Source organism: Homarus americanus, unplaced genomic scaffold, assembly GCF_018991925.1.
Source record: "Homarus americanus isolate GMGI-L3 unplaced genomic scaffold, GMGI_Hamer_2.0 scaffold39675, whole genome shotgun sequence".
NCBI classification, from domain to species: Eukaryota; Metazoa; Arthropoda; class Malacostraca; order Decapoda; family Nephropidae; genus Homarus; species Homarus americanus.
The window spans coordinates 15,691,984-15,704,782 of record NW_024736071.1 but is presented as its reverse complement, the minus strand read 5'-3'; the positions used below and the strand labels follow the sequence as shown (position 1 = coordinate 15,704,782).

The 12,799-nt window shown below is 35.1% G+C and overlaps 1 protein-coding gene across 1 annotated transcript in view; it reads right to left on the bottom strand.

Annotated features, from left to right (window-relative positions):
* Positions 1 to 1,195: 1,195 nt before the first annotated feature.
* The window catches only part of LOC121871817 (TGF-beta receptor type-1-like), an 86,739-nt gene continuing 75,135 nt past the window's right edge, over positions 1,196 to 12,799 (bottom strand). Inside the window, exon 14 of the mRNA XM_042374320.1 lies at positions 1,196 to 12,777. The gene's annotated coding sequence lies outside the window, so the exon portion shown is untranslated. The remainder of the gene's footprint in view (positions 12,778 to 12,799) is intronic.

The window sequence follows — 12,799 nt, the reverse complement described above, 5'->3', positions numbered from 1 at the left end:
CACATTATGAATTAAGGAAACAATTTACTAGTACTGTTCAGTATTTATGACGGTATTGTATATGAAGATTAATCTGTCACATGGAGAATATTAGTTAACACAGTGTCTGTGGTGTCTAAGGAATGCCTCCCATCATTTTATTGTGCAACTATCCCAACTATTCACCATTACCAACAAGGAATTTCATAACTGGCATGTGACAGGAATGAGGATAATGTGGTGTTGCTACTGACAAACGACTTGCATTTGTAATAGTATCTCTCCCACTTATGACATACCCACATGTCATTTATATTTCAGGGTAGCTCTATAATCAATAACAAAAAATTAAGACTTTAAGATATACAAGGGTCTATTTCTATCCTTTTTCAACTTCTATTATTGGAATATTATTGAAAAGAATATTTTGAGTATGAAAGTTCAATATGCTGAAGCCAGGATTTGTATATACAGTATTACCACTGACTATATGACATGCTGATATATGTCTTAAGAGGGTAATATATTAATGTGTTCTCACAAAATCGGTCAACTTATAATTTGCATACAGCTGTACTGTTAAATTTGTTATTAACCGATAAAAAATATTTGAAACTGTTCTGTTTGTGTTACCTAATTAGGAATTACAGTCAACCCTCGCTTTACGCGGTCCCACTTTACGCGTTTCCACGTTTACGCGGTACCCTGCTGAACACGGAATGCTCACTTTCCGCGGTGTGTGTACCCTTTTACGAGGAGAGCGGCGCGAGCAGGGTGCGCACAAGGTCGCCCAGTCATCAAAACATTACCGAGTTCTTCTCCCGCCACCCACCACAGCCGGCCCAAGTCAGTGATAGTGATAATGATAGTGAGGATATGGACTTATATGGACTTTGAGGGGCTTGACAAAGAAGCCCTGCAAGCCTCTGTGGTGGATAGTGATACTATTGATACAAGTGATACAGGTGAGGGCCAATAATCTGCCCTCTGCCTCGGAACCAACCCCCCATCCCCGTGTGCCCAGCCATCTTTTCTTCTAATATAAGTGTTAAAAACCTAATATTGATATTTTTCTTAATTATTAAAATGTGTGTGCATACCATCATAAAGTTAAAAAGTTATTTTTACTACAACGTAGGTATTGTGTCTGAAAAAGTGGAGTTTGGGGTTCGGCCCGGTCTCTATTTCAATTAATCCCATATGTTATGTTGTTCACTTTACGCGTTTCTCACTTTACGCGGGCCGCCGTGGGTTCAATTGACCGCGTAAAGTGAGGGTTCACTGTATCTTTTTTTTTTCAGTCTTATTGTTTTAGGGAAAAACGGCTGAACATAGTGAAGCAGCTATGTTCTGGGTGACAACAAAATCTCTAACACCACACCTTACATGGTTCGTAAGGTTTCCCATTATGTGTTTTCTGATAGTATTACACTTTCCATTATCACGGAACTTGTACTTAAAGGTTTTCATCAGTGACAAAAATCATAATGACAACTTTATGTCTGGTAGTTGGTTAATGCCTTGGAAAACCTTTACTAGAAATTGCAACAAACAGTATTTCATCTCTCTCTTTAATACAAACAAATTTTAAGTTACAAGACCACAAAACAATTTTATAAACATGAAAAGATCATGAAATGTTAAAAAATTAATATCAATATTTAAAAAAAAAAAGGACTGCAAAATTACAAATTTGTAAAGATTAATTCCTAACTAAGATTCAAGAGAACAACTCATAGTAAATAGCTGTAAAGTTTGTTAAAAATTAAACAATGGCATATTACCACATATGATACATTCAACTAAGGAAAGCACTGTCTCCCACATAATGTACCCAATATGTTCTTTAATTTATACTTCTAACTGGATTATTCCACCAGCAAGAGGAAAATGTGAACTATAAACTTGTGCTCTACATTCCGTAAATGGTCAGTTATTCCTTAATATGAATCTCACACATTTTACTGAAAATTAAGTGTAACCAGGTAAATATTTTTATTTATTTAAAATTCCACACAATGTCCTATATCACTGTCGGCTGCACCCAGACCGACATGAAGCATAATTACTTCTGAGAAACGAAAATTTCTATATCTTTGCTACACTTGGGTAAATTTTACCGATTAATTACAAGTTCGTAATGAAGGTATTACAACACAATAAATTCAGAGCAAATAATACTTTTCAAACATAATTGCACTGGACAAAATACTTGATGATCATTTGTACATACTATTGAGTATAAGCCGTCTTAAATTTCAGTGTAATCGACATTTTGTTTTTACTTTAATAAATTTTTTTTTAAATGTGTGCAAGTTGCAAACACTTTTAGTACACTGCCAAGTTGAATATTCCACAAAAAATTTGATAAGTTGATGAAAAGTTATTAAAACTTCTTAATAGCTTTGGCCCCTTTACAGAGCATTATCACACCATTGATTCTAACCTTACTAAGACTTGAAGACTTAATCCCCAAAATATCATAGTATACAGGTACTGCATTCATATAAAAAAAAAGTCAATTTTATTTCAGTGTACCACTTACTATACAGCAAGGATTTATAAATGGATTACCATATATGAAAATTTGTATTCCAAGACCACAGCTGTTTAAATACAAATTTTCTCCTAAAAATTTACCTAGAATGTTATGGAATTTTTTTCTAAATGTTATTTAACACAGAAGGACTTTAGATGTTGCTTCCTCAAAGTATACCTTGTAACTAGAAGGTCAATTTACTGTCTAATATATTCCAACAGGTGGAGTTAAAAAAAAAAGAATTGGTAATATTAGTGGCCTATCTATATACAGGTACTATACTGTATTAGCCTACACCTTGATTCAGACCGTATGATACTACACTGAAGACACTCCAGAAATTAATATTATTTTGAATACCAGTAAAAGCAGTGGGATACAATAATCTTCAAAATTTCTTGTGTCAAATACAACAGAAAGCATAAAATTAAGGGTGAAAGGCTCGAGTTCTGAGTTAGCATTTCTTAAAAGAGCTAAGAGTTATCCAGGGTTCTTTGATGAGGCATTTGTCTGGAAAGAGGCAAACAATATTATACACTTCTGGGTGGAAACTCCACCTCAGTGACATGTAACAATACTGTTAGGTGCAGAAATTGGCTATGTGGTGTGCAGTGAATGTAAGGACACCACAGCACCATTTTTGTTCAAGAAAGGTCATGGCAGAATTATGTCTAAATTGATAAATGAGGCCCCCCGCATTGTAAGGTTCACTCAGACCACCCTGGGCAAAACCCGTTTTGGGGGGGAAAGCACTAGTGTATTTTCGGCAAAGCTCTATACGATGGTACAGTAGTTGATAAGATCTCATTACTATACTGTAAATAAGGTTGAAAGCCCTTTGAAAATAGGGTAGAACATCGATTTGTGGCAGACAGGAAAGTATGGGCTTGGCTTTCGCGTCGTCAGGTGCTATCATCCCGTGAGCGAGTGAGTGACAGGAGCAGGCGGCCAGCAGCCTCCTTCCCCATCTCGGCCAATGACAGTGAGTGTCTTCTATCTACGTCAAGGCCCCTCCAGCCAATGAGCCCGGAATCCCTCTCTCTCTCCCTCAGTTCTCTTTTGTTGTGGCGGATCTACATTCTGATATCAATTAAAGTAAAAAAAAAAAGCCGTAAGCGAGTTTTTGTTGCCCTAATTCAACATTGCAACAACCCAGTACATTACTTCATGACGCACTACCTACCATCTGCAAGTGCAGTCCTTTAGCTTCAAAATGCATCAAAATTGAATGATGTATCTCAAAAAACAACAAAGTTATGCATGTTTGAAGTTGGAAAAACTTTAATGCATTTTTCTCGGCTTTTAAATTTTGGACTGAGTAACCCTTACCATGTAGGGTGCCTCAAATACATTACGATATCGTGATGCAAGATTTTCGTAGGTCTTTAAGTGCATCAGCATTATCTATAGCACTTAACTCCTGTCCTCAGGTTAGGTGGTTTAATATCTGGGTTCTCTTGGTCCATTCAGATGTAAATGGGTCCCTAATTTTATAAGATGGGAAAGTGAAGATGACGGAGTGCAATGCCAGCCACGCTGCCTCCTTACATACTGAATCTTCAGCATACAGAGAGCAGTGTCCGCAATGTCCCTAACAAGTAGTCATGCCTATGGAATCTACTTTCATTTTCAAGAACAAAATTGAGATGGTAACATACAACTGTCCCCTTTTGGCAACAAGGAGCCCTTCCCTATACTGTACTTCAAAGAACACAAATCTGTTGTACAATCCTTCCCTGGGTAATCAAATGCATTCTAAAGTATCAAAGTATGACCCAACATACTCACCTAACCTATCACCCTAGAATACCTAGATTGTCAAATTAATAAAAAATAATCGAGCTAAAACACAATACTGTATCCAAGGGAGATTTGCCAAAAGACAAATGATGTTTCACAAAATGATATAGTAAATATATCATCACAATGCCAGACAATGTAGCTATCTAAAGAATGAATAAAATGTACTTTTATTTCATCTTAAGAGGACTATAATAAATTATAAAAGAATCGAGACTGAAACTGACGAGACAGGTATACGTGAAAAGTCAATCAGTGATGATAATGTAAGTAGTCTTTGAGACTATGATATAATCAACAAGTTGCCAGACACTTCCAGCATATCAAAATTCAATTGAAAGAAATTGTTGCTATACATTGTAGCATACAAAAAGTATTACATGAAAAAAAGGACAATTGTTTTATCAATATTATTATTTTATCCTATTCATATTTTAGACCTATACAGAACATGCCCAGAACAGTACTGGTACTTGCCAACAGAGACGTGACCAACCATCCCAGCGGTTAATAGGCTGATCATTGGCGAAGAGAATAAAGTAAAGTACTGTATACTGTCAGCTGTCTTGCCTTGCTCGAGAGACAACTGTTCACATAATGTATAGACGAGAAGTTAAATTTCTCAAATCTTTTATTTAAACCATAAAAGTATACGGTAAGCACTCCTTAAGAGAATATTTAAGTAACAATTACATGGCTTGCAACAACAAATGCTGGCAACTGCGTCCAGACTTCGGAGAACCCGCCAGGTCAACTGTCCACCACCCGACTCGCATTGGAGACCCACCCTGAGAATAAACAAGTGTCGCTTTCTTTTTAGAAAACGTATGTTTTCTAAAGACTTTTGATGTGATGTATTCAGTTGTAAATTTCTTGATGACTGCAAAAATAGGCAAATTAGTTTTCTGACTATAATAGCCAACAATTATAATAATAAATATTATTTTTTTCATGCTGGATTCAGCTATTAGGTGAACAACTGATATTTTCATGCTGAATTTGGCTACATTAGGGATTGTTTGGAAGTTACACGTTATGTTGGGTTGGGTTTACTCTTGTACAGTACAAGAAATAATTACATATTTATCATAATGATACAAAAACCATGCCTACCCTAAAATAATCTAACATAACCTAACTAAGCATGAACATTTGTTCACCTAATGCAGGCATGGGCAAACCCGCGGCCACATGCGGCCCGGACCACGTGTTTGTGAGTCGCAGTTCAGGTAGATGCAGCCAGTTTACGGTGAGTAAAGCAATATTTATTAAAAGAATAATCTTCACACACACAATTCATTACCATTTCATCACCTAAGAGTAAGGAACTACGAAAATGTAACAATGAAATAAGTATATATAGTCAACAATATAAACATTTAAACTTGTGAGAGTTTACGGGCCAAGTTCAACGCAGTCTGTTTGAAGGATAAGCCACTAGGTGGCAGCGGTTCACTTGGGAATAACTAAGGTTGGGTAAGTCCAAGTGGGGTCACGGGCGGTGGTCACACACGGTACAGTACTTCCAGAATAACGGAAAAACACCTAAATTGAACCTCAGAAACCCATAATTGGCGAGTAATTAGCATTGACATGTGTAATTAAAATGTTCCAAGCGTCATATACGACCACTAATTACCCCGCCGGGGCTATTTGACATTTCCATAATGAAGAGGCTACAGTGCCTGATAATAGAGAGGAAATTTGTTCTGAAACCCAACAATGAAGTATTTGGGTGACCAAATCAATCTTAGAATCAAATATTTATACTGCTGTTCCTAAAATATTATTGGGATTTACAGAAAGTCAATTTAGAGAACGTTCATATTTTTTTTAACAAATGAAGAAAATTGTCTGAAATCACATAAATAGTTATCTTTCACAGCTGTTTAATAATGTATAAACTACTATTACCTACACTTTATATATGGGTCAGCTCTCCTCCATGCACACTGGACACCCATCCTCTACAGTTTAGGGTATTCTTTACTCATCCTTCGCCCTCCTTGATCTTTTCTTCTCCCTTCTACTATCCACCTCTGAATTATTATAATTATCGTATACTCTTTTTACCTATCTTTCTCTTCTCCACTTTTTTACACAACATTTCTTTCATTTCTACATATCTTCCTTATTCTCTGCATTCTATTTACATTTGTTCTCAAGTGCATCATTTCTCTCACAAAAATTTTTACATCTTCCATCCAGAGTCCATTTTTCACACCCATACAATAAGTTGTATAAAAAATTACCCCTTATATATATATATATATATATATATATATATATATATATATATATATATATATATATATATATATATATATATATATATATATATATATATATATATATATATATATATATATATATAAATATACCAGGTATATATATATATATATTGAAAACATACTGGAATCATTCCTGCTCCAAGTTAAGCCAGGACATTCACCCAGAAAGTGAGCAAGCTGTCAACACCAACCTTTTGTTTCAATTCATTATGCCCTGAGAGTGGCAAAGCTAGCATAAGACAATCATCCAGGGTGCAGCAATGTTTCAGGTATCAAGATATCTTCATTATACAGTATATACACCTATGGTATTCTTCCCACTATTCAATACTACTTTAATTAAATGTATGTCACATAATAAATAATATATAGTATATATTTTTCTACATACACCTTGTTTACAATACTGTAATGAAAAACTACAGACACCATCAAAATTTTGAGAACAATATTGTATTACCAGTTACTTACCAAATATATTTTAAACATATTTGAATATTTCAATATAAAACATCAACTTACTGTATTATATTAAAAATATACTGAATATATGTCCCTGGCAGTGACCATTGTGATTTCATATTCAAATTTGCCCAGCACCATGGTGTCATAATCACCCTGTCACCACAAGTAAACATTGTTCAAACCTCTTTCTAGTGTTTTAATAATTAAATAAGCACTCTGTAATTAGATAACTGTGCTCATACTACATCTTCGTACACAAACAAGTTCATAAAACAGTAAAAAGTGAAGAGAAAAAAAATACTATGCCTGCATGTGTTACATTACATTACATTGATGAATTTTTTGGACCGATTTGTTTAAGATAAAATGATATGGGAATTTTGTTACAATATTACACATGGCTTAAAAATCACAAATACCTTGCCAAAAAAATTTTCTCATAAAGTACCCCATCCATCGATGCTCTACTATAAGCACAAAAACAAATGGTACTTTTGTTTTCATTTGCTTGCCTCTACATTTTATAAATGTCTGATAGTTCTAATACAGAACTGCTAAATAATGTACTGTACTTGAAATTTGCTCATGGCATAAAAAGTTCTACATTAAATACAGCTAAAAATGACCACTGAGAGATGAAGTGCCAGGAGCCAAGCCAGAGCATTAACTGTAAATATCTCTTACTAGACCTGTTTTTTCTTTCATTCTTAAGTTTCTGGTGTTGCAATTAGTAAGAGAACATTCATTAGTTTGATTGCAGTGCTTACATTACATCCTAGATCACAAATAAGGAATAAACACAAAACTCTTACTGAAGAAACCCGTATTTGCTTACACAGGGAAACCTTAAAAAAAAAAAAAAAAAAAATGTGATAGTGAGGGCAACAGTGCACAGTAAGTGCATCAAACACACACGCACGAGTGCAAACATACACACATGTACATAAATGCACATTCACCCCTGCACACACACATGCCTCTGCCACACATACACGCACACACAGTCTCTCACACACACTATTAATACATGCACATACACAGTCTCTTTTCTCAAGTCCTCTCCCACTACTGATGTTCAAAGATTTTTTCCACTAAGATATTGCATTTCCACAACAAGGCCCCATATAACTATATACAGTATCTGGTTTACCTATCACTTCATATAACCTAACATTACTAAAAAGCAGCAATTCCATCCTAAAAAGTTACTCAACACCCCTATTATCATTCTAATATAAAATGTGATTATATACAAGACACTGGACATCATCCAGAAAGATATTTTCTCTTACTCAGGGAAGTTGAAACATTATCACTCGATGTGAACTGCTAATACAATTAATTAACCACGCTGTATCACAATGAATCTGCCTGTGTAGCAATTAAACTGTGGTTGGCAGGCAAGTGCACAAGCTTTGGTTTCAGAGATGATTTCTATCTGTTGGCACAATTCAACAGTTGGCAACAGAAGTTTGATCCCTAACAATGAGCAAGCACGAGCATATAAACACAAATTCCTGGATAATTTTCAGGTCATTACAGTCATAAGAACAAAACACTGTACTGTACACAAGCATACAATAGTCATTTGTCATGCTATACTTATAATTGCCTATCAAGTAAACCAATAATAAAAAAATGTAAACATAAGACATTAATAAATTTAGCTAAATCATGTTAGCAACATTTCATGAATTATAACCACAAAAATTTTTGAGGAAAAGATGTGACCATACTTTCTAACAATGACTAACTGTAAAGCTTATCTAGTCAAAACCAATCTTCAATATCTTTGGTATCTTTGCTAGAGAATGTCAAAGGCATTAAAAGTTCTTTCAAATATATATTGTAGGATAAATAGAAATTAAAATAAGAGACATACTGTAAAGTACACAGGGACACCTGAGAAATCAAAAAGAAATTTTAAGCAAAGTTATTCAACTGATAAATGAATAAGTTAAAAATTATGCACAAGTTCAAGAAACCTTTCTTTTTAAGAGATATATGTTACATTTACTCTAGTTTATACCATATCTTGATTGATCAACACGAAAAGAAATCCTTCGCAGAAAGTAAATTTATTATAATAAGCCTAAAAGTACAAATGAAAATGGCTGACCCATGTAACTATCTAAAAAAAAAGCATTTTTTGTAAAACTTCTAATTGAGAAAAATAAAAAATAAATGAATACAAAAATTAATATCACAGTTCAAGAAATCCATGCTTAATGATGTGTGGTGTTAATAACTGTCAAAAATTACCGGTTGTCACTTCATACTCAGAATTAAACTGTTCCGAATTTTATGATAACAAAAATTGAACGAACATACATTCAGCAGAAAAACTCTGCACTGCTTGTTGGGGCCAAGCATAGAAGGAACTAGAAGGACTGTTGTTCTGAGGCCTGGAAAGCTTTGGAGCCTGAGAGACAAAGTCTCTGACACTACTGTGAGTGGTCTTACTGTCTATTTAGTTGGTAAAGTGTGGTGCACATGTCTGATGAGTGCCAGGGCCTGTTTAAGGTATGCTTGGGCTCTGACTCCTTGACATTTATGTTATTACCACCACAAGGATGATTTTAGACAATGAAATAATATTGATGTGCCCTATGACAGTAACAAAAGTTAAACATTCATGTTACTCCTGTATTTCAAGGGTTTTTAAGTTATTTTAAAAGACATAAAGCTTTGAGCCTAATATGAGAGTATCTGACTAATGGGCAGATTTCTAACAATTGTTTATTTATTTTTTGGTTTCACTCTATTTTACAAAGTGTTTATCTCATTTACAGCAACTAACCTCCCAATGACTTCATATTGAAAATATGTTCATTATATAATGATTGTGAACTATCTATAACAATTCAAGAGAACTTATTTACCGTCTGCATAAAACATAACTAATTTGTTAGGTAGTAGTGCAAAAATATAGAAAATGCATATTGTAAACTATATATTGATTAATTCAGTTAAGTATTTGCATTAAGAATCTTATTGAAACATTAAAATACACCTGTAATGTACTTTCTCCTGATTTAAAATTGATACTACTGTACCAAGAAACACATTCATGTCATGATAAAAAAAAATTAATCAAAAGCATTCAAAACATAAAACTGCATGTATAGTCTAAGAAAAACTATCTTCCCAAGTTTTGGTTAATACATTGCAAATAAGTTGAGCCATCCAACACAAGCATCTGTATACCTCAAACAGTTAGCAGATCTGTGGGACCTTGGAAAGAGGTAGCTTCCACAGTTACAGTATTTACTTTCTCCGATGACCATTCATTACATGTGTCCATACCCCACAACTAGAATAGTATGTCCACTATACTATTTTGAACCATCATTCATTGAGCAACTCGACATTCGTATCTAGTCAGGCGTACCAGATGTTGCCACAATTACAATTTCAGTATAATCCGCCAGGATTCAATATTCATCGGCCAAAGTTGGTTAGATAGTAGTTTCTTAGATTGTACACATTATCAAAAAGGTATCCTTGAGATTTTTTGCTGGACAATTTGACACAACAGACGAAAGATTTTGACAACCCTACCGAGACGACGGTAGTCACAATAATTCATTTTGAAATTCATTGGACCCATCCATAAAGATACTTCTTTGATTGTGTGTACAGTATAGTATGAGAATTGAAAAATGCTTCAGGAGGAAATTTAAAAACAATTCTTATCTAGTAAAAAAAACTTAGTAGTACTGTACTGTTAATGTTTTGCAACTATAGCAGAAGTTATGAGAAAGAATGGGAGTTTGGTTTGTTCTTGATTCTGTTACTATGCACCATAATAACAGAGTTTGCAAAAACAAACAAACATACACACACACACACACACACACACGGAGAGGAGAGCAGAACAGGGAGTGTGAGAGTGTGTGTGTGTTTGCTTGCCTCCATCCACCTTATATTATACCAGGAAAAGCTTTCACGAAAAAATTCTCAGAGGAGTTACCTTACACAGTAAACGATGTAGATTTTCCTTCACAGTATATTACCACTTTCTGCATCATGAGATAATTACAAAGAATATACATGAAAATATTTTACCTTGGTAAATATAGTGATGTAGATATATTAGCCCAGTGGAACAAGAAATTATTTATAAAGAATAATTTTAAAAATAGTGGAGCATCTTTCATAGCAGTTAGAATGAATCAGCAACAAATAAGTAGGCAATGTGTAAGTATAATTAATACTGTTTCTAACCACTCAATTAAGAGAAAATAACAATTGTGAAAAAAAATGTACTATATACAGTAATCCTGAAAATGAGCAAGTCAGATTTACTAAATAATGCAAACCAAGAAAGAGTCAAAAGTGTTGGACTTAAACGAATTAGTCTTGATGTGGCAATAAATTGAATGACTTCAATATTTGTCACATCCTCCTAGATTAAAATTTTCTGAACATTTTCATCAACAATGTTTTATGACCATGTTCCACACTTACGTGGGTTAGCCATGGTTACCTGCTGCACAGTCTTTAACAGCCTCTCTCATTAGGTTCTTAACTCATGTAATTTCTTACAACTTTCTCCCCCATGTCATTCTTGGCCTGCCCGATTCTCTTCCCCTCCACATTTAGACTCTTGCATCTCTTGACCAAGTTGGTCTCATCCATTCTCTCCACATGCCCAAACCATCTCAACTTGTCTATATACAAAACTTTACCGACTCTCTCAATACCCAGCTGCCCTCTTAGCTCTGAACATGAGAGGTAAGGCCTGAGGTCTCCCATAACCAATCAAACAATTTCCATAGTAGTGAATCCAGTACTGTATTCTGTGACTTGTCGGCTGAAATGAGGTAGAGTGCCATCGTGTTGTAGCCAAATGTTTGATGTGGCCTTGATAGGAACTTCTTTCGAAAGAACTGGTAGCTCATTCAATAGGATATTACGGTAGTAGTTTGCTGGTAAGCTTCCCTCAATAATAAAAGGTTCAATCAGTCTGTCGTGAATAAGACCGCACCAAACATTCACCAAAAATCAGCGCTGAAATTTACTTGCAATAGTGTGGTGAGGATTGTCGGGACCATACACTGGAGTTGTGCTTCATCAGCAAACATAATGCGATTCACAAGCCAACGCTGTTCAACAACCCAACAACAAAATTCTACTTGAGCAGGATAATATTTGGGTTGAAGAGTTTACACATGCTGACAGTGGGATGGGTCTCTGCTGATGTAAAGTTTGCCATATATGCATTAGAGGCGAGTTGGTTAGATGGAAAATTTGTCAAACACCTGCTCTTGGACTGTGTTCTACCATTCGCAGTACCTCTTCCTGTTCCCAAATGCCTTATTGTAAAGCATTTTCCCTGACACGTGTGTGGAATGACCCAGTTTCTCTCAACCGTTGATGTACACTACTGAATACTGCTCTGCTCGAGAGTCTACGCTTGGGAAATCGCCGCTGATAACCTACAACAGCTGCCCTCCTACTGCTATCTCAGAATCCATGAACAAAAATAATGTCAATGTACTCTTCATTTGTAAAAATAATATTCATAGTAAATCATGAAATGGCTACTTACTAACAGGAACTGAGAGAATCAGAACAAATAACTTCTTTCCAAGGAGGCTGAATGCAAACTAATTGATGAAAGGTGGGGGAGGCCGTGTAGCATGGGTGAGTCCACTTTACAGCAATGGTGGGGGAGGTCAGGTGGAATGGGCAATAGCTCTGTAATGGTCGAGAATTGGAA